This window comes from Heterodontus francisci, unplaced genomic scaffold (assembly GCF_036365525.1).
Source record: "Heterodontus francisci isolate sHetFra1 unplaced genomic scaffold, sHetFra1.hap1 HAP1_SCAFFOLD_54, whole genome shotgun sequence".
NCBI classification, from domain to species: Eukaryota; Metazoa; Chordata; class Chondrichthyes; order Heterodontiformes; family Heterodontidae; genus Heterodontus; species Heterodontus francisci.
The window spans coordinates 593,592-609,955 of record NW_027140250.1 but is presented as its reverse complement, the minus strand read 5'-3'; positions in this window follow the sequence as shown (position 1 = coordinate 609,955).

The window sequence follows — 16,364 nt, the reverse complement described above, 5'->3', positions numbered from 1 at the left end:
AAGTAACAAAGACACACACTTACCCCAAGTAACAAAGACAGACAATTACACCAAGTAACAAAGACACACACTTACACCCAGTATGAAAGACATACACTGATATCAAGTCGCAAAGACATACACTGAAACCCAGTAACACAGACACACACTGACACCAAGTAATAAAGACATACACTGACACCAAGTAACAAAGACACAGACTTACACCAAGTAACACAGACACACACTTACACCCAGTAACACAGACACACACTGATACCCAGTAACACAGACACACACTTGCACCAAGTAACAAGGGCATACACTGATACCCAGGAACACAGATACACACTGACACCAGTAACAAAGACATACACTGACACCAAGTAACAAAGACATACACTTACACCAAGTAAAAAAGACATACACTGATACCCAGTAACACAGACACACACTTACACCAAGTAAAAAAGACATACACTTACACCAAGTAACACAGACATACACTGACACCAAGTAACAAAGACATACACTGACACCCAGGAACACAGATACACACTGACACCAGTAACAAAGACATACACTGACACCAAGTAACAAAGACATACACTTACACCAAGTAAAAAAGACATACACTGATACCCAGTAACACAGACACACACTTATACCAAGTAACAAAAACATACACTGATACCCAGTTACACTGACACAAACTTACACCAAGTAACACAGACACACACAGACATCAAGTAACAAAGACATACACTGATACCCAGTAACACAGACACACACTTACACCAAGTAACAAAGACAAACACTGACACCAAGTAACAAAGACATACACTTACACCAAGGAACAATGACATACACTTACACCAAGTAAAAAAGACATACACTGATACACAGTAACATAGACACACACTTACACCAAGTAACATATAAATACACTGATAACCAGTTACACTGACACAAACTTACACCAAGTAACACAGAAACACACAGACATCAAGTAACAAAGACATACACTGACACCAAGTAACAAAGACATACACCTACACCAAGTGAAAAATACAAACACTGACACCAAGTAACAAAGACATACACTGATACCCAGTAACACAGACACACACTTACACCAAGTAACAAAGACATACACTGACACCAAGTAACAAAAACATACACTGATACCCAGTAACACAGATACACAGTTACACCAAGTAACAAAGACACACACTTACACCAAGTAACACAGACATACACTGACAACAAGTTACAAAGACATACACTGACACCAAGTAACAAAGACAGACAATTACACCAAGTAACAAAGACATACACTTATACCAAGTATTTTGACATACATTGACACCAAGTAAAAAAGACATACACTGATACCCAGTAACACAGACACACACTTACACCAAGTAACAAAGACAGACACAGATACCCAGTTCCACTGACACACACTTACACCAAGTAACACAGACGCACACAGACACCATTATGAACGACATACACTGATACCCAGTAACACAGACACACACATACACCAAGTAACAAATACATGCACTGACACCCATTAACAAAGACATACACTGACACCCAGTAACACAGACACACACGGACACCAGCTAACACATACGCACACTTACACCAAGTAACACAGACATACACTGACACCAAGTAACAAAGGCATACACTGATACCCAGTAACACAGACAAACACTTACACCAAGTAACAAAGACATACGCTGACACCAAGTAACAAAGACATCCACTTACACCAAGTAACAAAGACATACATTGATACCCAGTAACAAAGACATACATTGATAACCAGTAACACAGACACGCACTGACACCCAGTAACAAAGACATACACTGATACCCAGTAACACAGACACGCACTGACAACCATTAACAAAGACATACCCTGACACCAAGTCACAAAGACATACACTGACACCAAGTAACAAAGACAGACACTGATACACAGTAACACAGACACACCCTTAAACAAAGTCACAAAGACATACACTGATACCCAGTAACACAGGCACACACTGACACCAAGGAACAAAGACAAACACTGACACCAAATAACAAAGACATACACTTACACCAAGTAACAAAGACACACACTGACACCAAGTAACACAGACATACACTGACACCAAGTAACAAAGACAGACAATTACACCAAGTAACAAAGACATACACTTACACCAAGTATTTTGACATACACTGACACCAAGTGACAAAGACATACAATGATACCAAGTAACACAGACACTCACTCACACCAAGTAACAAAGACATACACTGATTCCCAGTAACACAGACACACACTTGCACCAAGTAACAAAACATACTCTGACACCCAGTAACAAAGACACACACTGACAACATGTAACACAGACATGCACTGACACCAAGTAACAAAGACATACACTGACGCCCAGTAACACAGACACACACTTACACCAAGTAACAAAGACATACAATGACACCAAGTAACAAAAACATACACTGATACCCAGTAACACAGCTACACACTTTCACCAAGTAACAAAGACACACACTTACACTAAGTAACACAGACATACACTGACACCAAGTAACAAAGACATACACTGACACGAAGTAACAAAGACATAAACTGAGACACAGTACCAAAGACATACACTGACACCAAGTAAAAAAGACATACACTGACACCAAGTAACAAAGACATACATTGATACCCAGTAACACAGACACACACTTACACCAAGAAACAAAGACAGACACAGATACCCAGTTACACTGACACACACTTACACCAAGTAACACAGACACACACAGACACCATTATGAACGACATACACTGATACCCAGTAACACAGATACACACTTACACCAAGTAACAAAGACATACACTGACACCAAGTAACAAAGGCATACACTGATACCCAGTAACACAGACAAACACTTACACCAAGTAACAAAGACATACAAAGATACCCAGTAACCAAGACATACACTTATACCAAGTAACACAGAAATACGCTGACACCAAGTAACAAAGACATCCACTTGCACCAAGTAACAAAGACATACATTGATAGCCAGTAACAAAGACATACTTTGATACACAGTAACACAGACACGCACTGACACCCAGTAACAAAGACATACACTGATACCCAGTAACACAGACACGCACTGACACCCATTAACAAAGACATACCCTGACACCAAGTCACAAAGAAATACACTGACACCAAGTAACAAAGACAGACACTGATACACAGTAACACAGACACACCCTTAAACCAAGTCACAAAGACATACACAGACACCCAGTAAGAAAGACATACACTGATACCCAGTAACACAGACACGCGCTGACACCCAGTAACAAAGACATAGACTGACACCAAGACACAAAGACATACACTGATACCCAGTAACACAGACACACACTTACACCAAGTAACAAAGACATACATTGATACCCAGTAAAAAAGACACACACTGACACCAAGTAACAAAGACATACACTGACACCAAGTAACAAAGACATACACTGATACCCAGTAACACAGACACACACTTACACCAAGTAACAATGACATCCGCAGACACCCAGTAACACAGACACGCACTGAAACCCAGTAACAAAGACTTACACTGACACCAAGTCACAAAGACATACACTGACACCAAGTAACAAAGACATACACTGATACCAAGTAACAAAGACAGACACTGATAACCAGGAACACAGACACACAATGACACCAAGTAACAAAGACATACACTGACACGAAGTAACAAAGACATAAACTGAGACACAGTACCAAAGACATACACTGACACCAAGTAAAAAAGACTTACACTGACACCAAGTAACAAAGACAGACACTGATACCCAGAAACACAGACACACACTTACACCAAGTAACAAAGACAGACACAGATACCCAGTTACACTGACACACACTTACACCAAGTAACACAGACACACACAGACACCATTATGAACGACATACACTGATCCCCAGTAACACAGATACACACTTACACCAAGTAACAAAGACAAACACTGACACCAAGTAACAAAGACATACACTTACACCAAGTAACAAAGACATACACTGACACCAAGTAACAAAGGCATACACTGATACCCAGTAACACAGACAAACACTTACACCAAGTAACAAAGACATACAAAGATACCCAGTAACCAAGACATACACTTATACCAAGTAACACAGAAATACGCTGACACCAAGTAACAAAGACATCCACTTGCACCAAGTAACAAAGACATACATTGATAGCCAGTAACAAAGACATACATTGATACACAGTAACACAGACACGCACTGACACCCAGTAACAAAGACATACCCTGATACCCAGTAACACAGACACGCACTGACACCCATTAACAAAGACATACCCTGACACCAAGTCACAAAGACAGACACTGATACACAGTAACACAGACACAACCTTAAACCAAGTCACAAAGACATACACAGACACCCAGTAAGAAAGACATACACTGATACCCAGTAACACAGACACGCACTGACACCCTGTAACAAAGACATACACTGACACCAAGACACAAAGACATACACTGATACCCAGTAACACAGACACACAGTTACACCAAGTAACAAAGACATACATTGATATCCAGTAACACAGACACACACTTACACTAAGTAATAAAGACATACACTGACACAAAGTAACAAAGACATACACTGACACCAAGTAACAAAGACATACACTGATACCCAGTAACACAGACACACACTTACACCAAGTAACAATGACATCCGCAGACACCCAGTAACACAGACACGCACTGACACCCAGTAACAAAGACAGACACTGACACCAAGTCACAAAGACATACACTGACACCAAGTAACAAAGACATACACTGATACCAAGTAACAAAGCCATACACTGATAACCAGGAACACAGACACACAATGACACCAAGTAACAAAGACATACACTGACACCAATTAACAAAGACAAACACTGACACCAAATAACAAAGACATACACTTACACCAAGTAACAAAGACACACACTGACACCAAGTAACACAGACATACACTGACACCAAGTAACAAAGACAGACAATTACACCAAGTAACAAAGAAATACACTTACACCAAGTATTTTGACATACACTGACACCAAGTGACAAAGACATACAATGATACCAAGTAACACAGACACTCACTCACACCAAGTAACAAAGACATACACTGATACCCAGTAACACAGACACACACTTACACCAAGTAACAAAACATACACTGACACCCAGTAACAAAGACACACACTGACACCATGTAACACAGACATGCACTGACACCAAGTAACAAAGACATACACTGACACCCAGTAACACAGACACACACTTACACCAAGTAACAAAGACATACAATGACACCAAGTAACAAAAACATACACTGATACCCATTAACACAGCTACACACTTACACCAAGTAACAAAGACACACACGTACACCACGTAACACAGACATACACTGACAACAAGTAACAAAGACATACACTGACACGAAGTAACAAAGACATAAACTGAGACACAGTACCAAAGACATACACTGACACCAAGTAAAATGACATACACTGACACCAAGTAACAAAGACATACACTGATACCCAGTAACACAGACACACACTTACACCAAGTAACAAAGACAGACACAGATACCCAGTTACACTGACACACACTTACACCAAGTAACACAGAAACACACAGACACCATTATGAACGACATACACTGAAACCCAGTAACACAGATACACGCTTACACCAAGTAACAAAGACAAACACTGACACCAAGTAACAAAGACATACACTTACACCAAGTAACAAAGACATGCACTGACAGCAAGTAACAAAGGCATACACTGATACCCAGTAACACAGACAAACACTTACACCAAGTAACAAAGACATACAAAGATACCCAGTAACCAAGACATACACTTATACCAAGTAACACAGAAATACGCTGACACCAAGTAACAAAGACATCCACTTGCACCAAGTAACAAAGACATACATTGATACCCAGTAACACAGACACGCACTGAAACCCATTAACAAAGACACACACTTACACCAAGTAACACAGACATACACTGACAACAAGTAACAAAGACATACACTGACACGAAGTAACATGACATAAACTGAGACACAGTACCAAAGACATACACTGACACCAAGTAAAAAAGACATACACAATGACACCAAATAACGAAGACATACACTGACACCAATTAACAAAGACAAACACTGACACCAAATAACAAATACATACACTTACACCAAGTAACAAAGACACACTCTGACACCAAGTAACACAGACATACACTGACACCAAGTAACAAAGACAGACAATTACACCAAGTAACAAAGACATACACTTACACCAAGTATTTTGACATACACTGACACCAAGTGACAAAGACATACAATGATACCAAGTAACACAGACACTCAATCACACCAAGTAACAAAGACATACACTGATACCCAGTAACGCAGACACACACTTACACCAAGTAACAAAACATACACTGACACCCAGTAACAAAGACACACACTGACAGCATGTAACACAGACATGCACTGACACCAAGTAACAAAGACATACACTGACACCCAGTAACACAGACACACACTTACACCAAGTAACAAAGACATACAATGACACCAAGTAACAAAAACATACACTGATACCCAGTGACACAGCTACACACTTACACCAAGTAACAAAGACACACACTTACACCAAGTAACACAGACATACACTGACACGAAGTAACAAAGACATAAACTGAGACACAGTACCAAAGACATACACTGACACCAAGTAAAAAAGACATACACTGACACCAAGTAACAAAGACATACACTGATACCCAGTAACACAGACACACACTTACACCAAGTAACAAAGACAGACATAGATACCCAGTTACACTGACACACACTTACACCAAGTAACACAGAAACACACAGACACCATTATGAACGACATACACTGATACCCAGTAACACAGATACACACTTACACCAAGTAACAAAGACAAACACTGACACCAAGTAACAAAGACATACACTTACACCAAGTAACAAAGACATACACTGACACCAAGTAACAAAGGCATACACTGATACCCAGTAACACAGACAAACACTTACACAAAGTAACAAAGACAGACAAAGATACCCAGTAACCAAGACATACACTTATACCAAGTAACACAGAAATACGCTGACACCAAGTAACAAAGACATCCACTTGCACCAAGTAACAAAGACATACATTGATACCCAGTAACACAGACACGCACTGACACCCATTAACAAAGACATACCCTGACACCAAGTCACAAAGACATACACTGACACCAAGTAACAAAGACAGACACTGATACACAGTAACACAGACACACCCTTAAACCAAGTCACAAAGACATAATCAGACACCCAGTAAGAAAGACATACACTGATACCCAGTAACACAGACACGCACTGACACCCAGTAACAAAGACATAGACTGACACCAAGACACAAAGACATACACTGATACCCAGTAACACAGACACACACTTACACCAAGTAACAAAGACATACATTGATACCCAGTAACACAAACACACTTACACTAAGTAATAAAGACATACACTGACACAAAGTAACAAAGACATACACTTACACCAAGTAACAAAGACATACACTGACACCAAGTAACAAAGACATACACTGATACCCAGTAACACAGACACACACTTACACCAAGTAACAATGACATCCACAGACACCCAGTAACACAGACACGCACTGACAACCAGTAACAAAGACATACACTGACACCAAGTCACAAAGACATACACTCACACCAAGTAACAAAGACATACACTGATACCAAGTAACAAAGACATACACTGATAACCAGGAACACAGACACACAATGACACCAAGTAACAAAGACATACACTGTTAAAAAGTAACACAGACACACACTTACACCAAGTAACAAAGACATACACTGACACCAATTAACAAAGACATACACTGATACCCAGTAACACAGACGCACACATAGACCAAGTAACAAAGGCATACACTGACACCAAGTAACAAAGACATACACCTACACCAAGTAAAAAATACAAACACTGACACCAAGTAACAAAGACATACACTGATACCCAGTAACACAGACATACACTTACTCCAAGTAACAAAGACATACACTGATACCCAGTTACACTGACAAACACTTACACCAATTAACACAGACACACACAGACACCAAGTAACAAAGACATACACTGATACCCAGTAACACAGACACACACTTATACCAAGTAACAAAGACATACACTGACACCAAGTAACAAAGACATGCACTTAAACCAAGTAACAAAGACAAACACTGACACCAAGTAACAAAGGCATACACTGATACCCAGTAACACAGACACACACTTACACCAAGTAACAAAGTCATACAAAGATACCCAGTAACAAAGACATACACTTACAACAAGTAACGCAGACATACGCTGACACCAAGTAACACAGACATCCACTTACACCAAGTAACAAAGACATACATTGATACCCATTACCAAAGACATACATTGATACCCAGTAACACAGACACGCACTGACACACATTAACAATGACATACACTGATACCCAGTAACACAGACACGCACTGACACCCAGTAACAAAGAGAGACACGGACACCAAGTCACAAAGACATACACTTACACCAATTAACAAAGACATACACTGATACCCAATAACACAGACACACACTTACACCAACTAACACAGACATACACTGACACCAAGTCACAAAGACATACACTGACACCCAGGAAGACAGATACACACTGACACCCAGTAACACAGAGAAACTCTTACACCAAGTAACAAAGACAGGCACTAATACCCAGTAACACAGACACAAACTTACACCAAGTCACAAAGACATGCACTGACAACCAGTAACAAAGACACACACTGACACCAAGTAACAAAGACATGCACTGATACCCAGTAACACAGACACACACTTACACCAAGTAACAAAGAGATACACAGACACCAATTAAAAAAGACATACACTGATACCCAGTAACACAGACACACACATACACCAAGTAACAAAGACATACACTGACACCAAGTAACAAAGACATACACTTACACAAAGTAAAAAAGACATACACTGACACCAAGTAACAAAGACATACACTTACACCAAGTAACAAAGACAAACACTGACACCAAGTAACAAAGGCATACACTGATACCCAGTAACACAGACACACACTTACACCAAGTAACAAAGTCATACAAAGATACCCAGTAACCAAGACATACACTTACACCAAGTAACGCAGACATACGCTGACACCAAGTAGCAAAGACATCCACTTACACCAAGTAACAAAGACATACATTGATACCCATTAACAAAGACATACATTGATACCCAGTAACACAGACACGCACTGACACCCAGTAACAAAGACATACACGGACACCAAGTCACAAAGACATACACTTACACCAAGTAACAAAGACATACACTGATAACCAATAACACAGACACACACTTACACCAACTAACACAGACATACACTGACACCAAGTAACAAAGACATACACTGACACCCAGGAAGACAGATACACACTGACACCCAGTATCACAGAGAAACACTTACACCAAGTAACAAAGACAGGCACTAATACCCAGTAACACAGACACAACCTTACACCACTTCACAAAGACATGCACTGACAACCAGTAACAAAGACACACACTGACACCAAGTAACAAAGACAGACACTGATACCCAGTAACACAGACACACACTTACACCAAGTAACAAAGACATACACTGACACCAAGTAACAAAGACATACACTTACACCAAGTAAAAAAGACAGACACTGACACCAAGTAACAAAGACAAACACTGATACCCATTAACACAGACACACATTTACACCAAGTAACAAAGACATAGACTGATACCCAGTTACACTGACACACACTGACACCAAGTAACAAAGTCTAACACATACACACACTGTCACCAAGTAACAAAGACATACACTGACACCCAGTAACAAAGACATACACTGACACCAAGTCACAAAGACATGCACTGACACCCAGACAAAAAGACACACACTGACACCGAATAACAAAGACATACACTGTTACCCAGTAACACAGACACACACTTACACCAAGCAACAAAGACATACACTGATACCCAGGAACACAGACACACACTTACACCAAGTAACAAAGACAGACACTGATACCCAGTAACACAGACACACACTTTCACCAAGTAACAAGGGCATACACTGATACCAAGTAAAAAAGACATACACTTACACCAAGTAACACAGACATACACTGACACCAAGTAACAAAGACATACACTGACACCCAGCAATACAGTTACACACTGACACCAGTAACAAAGACATACACTGACACCACGTAACAAAGACATACACTTACACCAAGTAAAAAAGACATACACTGATACCCAGTAACACAGACACACACTTACACTAAGTAACAAAGACAAACACCGACACCAAGTCACAAAGACATACACTTACAGCAAGGAACAAAGACATACACTGACACCAAGTAACAAAGGCATACACTGATACCCAGTAACACAGACACACATTTACACCAAGTAACAAAGACATACAAAGATACCCAGTAACCAAGACAAACACTGACACCAGGTAACACAGACATACGCTGACACCAGGTAACAAAGACATCCACTTACACCAAGTAACAAAGACATACATTGATACACAGTAACAAAGACATACATTGATACACAGTAACACAGACACACACCGACACCCAGCAACAAAGACATACACTGATACCCAGTAACACTGACACGCACTGACACCCAGTAACAAAGACATACACTGACACCAAGTCACAAAGACATACACTGACACCAAGTAACAAAGACATACACTGATACCAAGTAACAGAAACATACACTTACACCAAGTAACAAAGACATACACTGATACCCAGTAACACAGACACTCACTGACACCCAGTAACAAAGACATACACTGACACCAAGTCACAAAGACGTACACTGACACCAGGTAACACATACATTCACTGATACCCAGTAGCACAGACACACACTTACACCAAGTAACAAAGACAGACACTGATACCCAGTAACACAGACACACCCTTAAACCAAGTCACAAAGACATACACTGACACCCTGTAACAAAGAAATACACTGACACCAAGTAACAAAGACATACTCTGATACCCAGGAACACAGACACACATACACCAAGTAACAAAGACATACACTGATACCCAGTAACACAGACACACACATACACTAAGTAATAAAGACATACACTGACACAAAGTAACAAAGACATACACTTACACCAAGTAAGAAAGACATACACTGACACAAAGTAACAAAGACATACACTGATACCCAGTAACACAGACACACACTTACATCAAGTAACAAAGACATACACTGACACCAATTAACAAAGACATACACTGATACCAAGTAACACAGACACACCCTTACACCAAGTAACAAACGCGTACACTGACACCAAGTAACAAAGACATACACTGACACCAAGTAAAAATGACATACACTGACACCAAGTAACAAAGACATACACTGATACCCAGTATCACAGACACACACTTACACCAAGTAATAAAGACATACACAGATACCCAGTTGCACTGACACACACTTACACCAAGTAACACAGACACACACAGACACCAAGTATCAAAGACATACACTGATACCCAGTAACAAAGACACACACTTACACCAAGTAACAATGACATCCACAGACACCCAGTAACACAGACACGCAATGACACCCAGTCACAAAGACATACACTGACACCCAGTAAGAAAGACATACACTGATACCCAGTGACACAGACACGCACTGACACCCCGTAACAAAGACATACACTGACACCAAGTCACAAAGACATACACTGACACCAAGTAACAAAGAAATACAATGACACCAAGTAACAAAGACATACACTGATACCCAGTAACACAGACACACACTTACACCAAGTAACAAAGACATACACTGATACCCAGTAACTCAGACACAAACTTACACTAAGTAATAAAGACATCACGTACTGACACAAAGTAACAAAGACATACACTGACACCAAGTAACAAAGACATACACTGATACCCAGTAACACAGACACACACTTACACCAAGTAACAATGACATCCACAGACACCCAGTAACACAGACACGCACTGACACCCTGTCACAAAGACATACACTGACACCAAGTCACAAAGACATACACTGACACCAAGTGACAAAGACATACACTGATACCAAGTAACAAAGACATACACTGATACCCATTAACACAGACACACAATGACACCAAGTAACAAAGACATACACTGATACCCAGTAACACAGACACACACTTACACCAAGTAACACAGACATACACAGACACCAAGTAAAAAGACATACACTGACACCAAGTAACAAAGACATACACTGATACCCAGTAACACAGACACACACTTACTCCAAGTAACAAAGACATACACTGATACCCAGTTACACTGACACACACTTACACCAATTAACACAGACACACAATGACTCCAAGTAACAAAGACATATAATGATACCCAGTAACACAGACACACACTTACACCAAGTAACAAGGACATACACTGATACTAAGTAAAAAAGACATACACTGACACCAAGTAACAAAGACATACACTGATACCCAGTAACACAGACACACACTTACACCAAGTAACAAAGACATGCACTGAAACCCAGTAACACAGACACACACTTACACCAAGTAACAAAAACATACACTGACACCAAGTCACAAAGACACACACTGACACCCAGTAACAAAGACATACACTGACTAAAAGTCTCGAAAACATACACTGATACCCAGTAACACAGACACACACTTACACCAAGTAACACAGACATACACTGACACCAAGTAACAAACACATGCACTGATACCCAGTAACACAGACACACACTTACACCAAGTAACAAAGACATACACTGACACCCAGTAACAAAGACATACACTGACACCCAGTAACACAGACACACACGGACACCAAGTGACAAAGACACACACTTACACCAAGTAACACAGACACACACTGACACCCAGTAACACAGATACACTTACACCAAGTAACACAGACATACACTGATAACCAGTAACACAGACATACACTTATACCAAGTAATACAGACATACACTGATACCCTGTAACACAGAAACATACTTAAACCAAGTAACACAGACACACACATACACCAAGTAACAAAGACATACACTTACACCAAGTAACACAGACATACACTGACACCAAGTAACAAAGACATACAATTACACCAAGTAACAAAGACACACACTTACACCACGTAACAAAGATACACACTGGCACCAAGTAACAAAGACATGCACTGACACCCAGTAACACAGTCATACACTGACACCAAGTAACAAAGACATACAATTACACCAAGTAATAAAGACACACACTTACACCAAGTAACACAGATATACACTGACACTAAGTATCAAAGACATACACAGATAACCAGTAACACAGACACACACTTACACCAAGTAACGCATACATACACTGATAACCTGTGACACAGACACATACTTACACCAAGTAACACAGACACACACTGACACCAAGTAACAAAGACATGCACTTACAGCAAGTAATACAGACATACACTGACACAAAGTAACAAGGACATACAATTACACCAAGTAACAAAGACACACACTTACACCAAGTAACACAGATATACACTGGCACCAAGTAACAAAGACATGCACTGACACCCAGTAACACAGACACACACGGACACCAAGTAACAAAGAGACACACTTACACCAGGTAACACAGACACACACTGACCCCCAGTAACACAGACACAGACTGACACCCAGTTAGAAACACACACTGACCCCCATTAACACAGACACACACTGACCCCCAGTAACAAAGACATGCACTGATACCAAGTCACAAAGACACACACTTACACCAAGCATTTTGACATACAATGACACGAAGTAACAAAGACATACACTGAAACCCAGTAACACAGACACACACTTAAAACAAGTAACAAAGACATACAGTGACACCAAGTAACAAAGGCACACACTGACACCCAGTAACAAAGACATACATTGACACCAAGTGACGAAGACATAACATGATACCCAGGAACACAGACACACACTTACACCAAGTAACACAGACACACAGTTACACCAAGTAACAAAGACATACACTGATACCCAGTAACACAGACACACACTGACCCCCAGTTAGAAACACACATTGACCCCCAGTAACACAGACACACACTGACCCCCAGTAACACAGACATACACTGACATCAAGTCACAAAGACACACAATGACACCCAGTAACAAAGACATACACTGACACCAAGTCACAAAGACATACACTGATACACAGACACACACTTACACCAAGTATCACAGACATACACTGACACCAAGTAACAAAGACATACACTGATACCCAGTATCACAGACACACACTTACACCAAGTAACAAAGACATACACTGACACCAAGTCACAAAGACACACACTGACACCCAGTAACAAAGACATACACTGACACCAAGTCACAAAGACATACACTGATACCCAGGAACACAGACAAACACTGACACCCAGTAACAAAGACATACACTGATACCAAGTCACAAAGACATACACTGATACCCAGTAACACAGACACACACTGACACCAAGTAACAAAGACATGCACTGACACCAAGTTACAAAGACATACACTGACACCAAGTAACAAAGACACACACTTACACCAAGTAACACAGACATACACTGTCACCAAGTAACAAAGACATACACTGACACCAGGTAACAAAGACATACACTTACACCAAGTAACATAGACAGACAATTACACCAAGTAACAAAGACATACACTTACACCAAGTATTTTAACATACACTGACACCAAGTAACAAAGACATACACTGACACCAAGTCACAAAGACATACACTGATACACAGTAACACACACACACACTTACACCAAGTAACACAGACATACACTGACACCAAGTAACAAAGACATACACTGATACCCAGTAACACAGACACACACTTACACCAAGTAACAAAGACAGACACTAATACCCAGTAACACAGACACACACTTACACCAAGTAACAAAGACATACACTAACACACAGTAACAAAGACATGCACTGACACCCAGTAACACAGACACACACGGACACCAAGTAACAAAGACACACACTTACACCAAGTAACACAGACACACACTGACACCCAGTAACACAGACACACACTTACACAAAGTAACACAGACATACACTGACACCAAGTAACAAAGACATACAATGATACCCAGTAACACAGACACACACTTACACAAAGTAACACAGACATACACTGACACCAAGTAACAAAGACATACACTGATACCCAGGAACACAGACACACACTTACATCAAGTAACGCAGACACACACTTACACCAAGTAACAAAGACATACACTTACACCAAGTAACACAGACATACACTGACACCAAGTAACAAAGACATACAATTACACCAAGTAACAAAGACACACACTTACACCAAGTAACAAAGACAGACACTGATACCCAGTAACACAGGCACAAACTTACACCAAGTAACAAAGACATACACTGACACCCAGTAACACAAACAAACACACACTCACACCCAGTAACGCAGAGAAACACTAATAAACAGTAACAAAGACATACACTGACAACAAGTAACGCAGACACACACTGACACCCATTAACAAAGACATACACTGACACCAAGTCACAAAGACATCCACTGATACCCAGCAACACAGACGCACACTGACACCAAGTAACAAAGACATACACTGACACCAAGTAACAAAGACATACACTTACAACAAGTAACAAAGACAGACAATTACACCAAGTAACAAAGACATACACTTACACCAAGTATTTTGACATACACTGACACCAAGTAACAAAGACATACACTGATACCCAGTAACACGGACACACACTTACACCAAGTAACAAAGACGTACACTGACACCAAGTAACAAAGACATACACTGATACCCAGT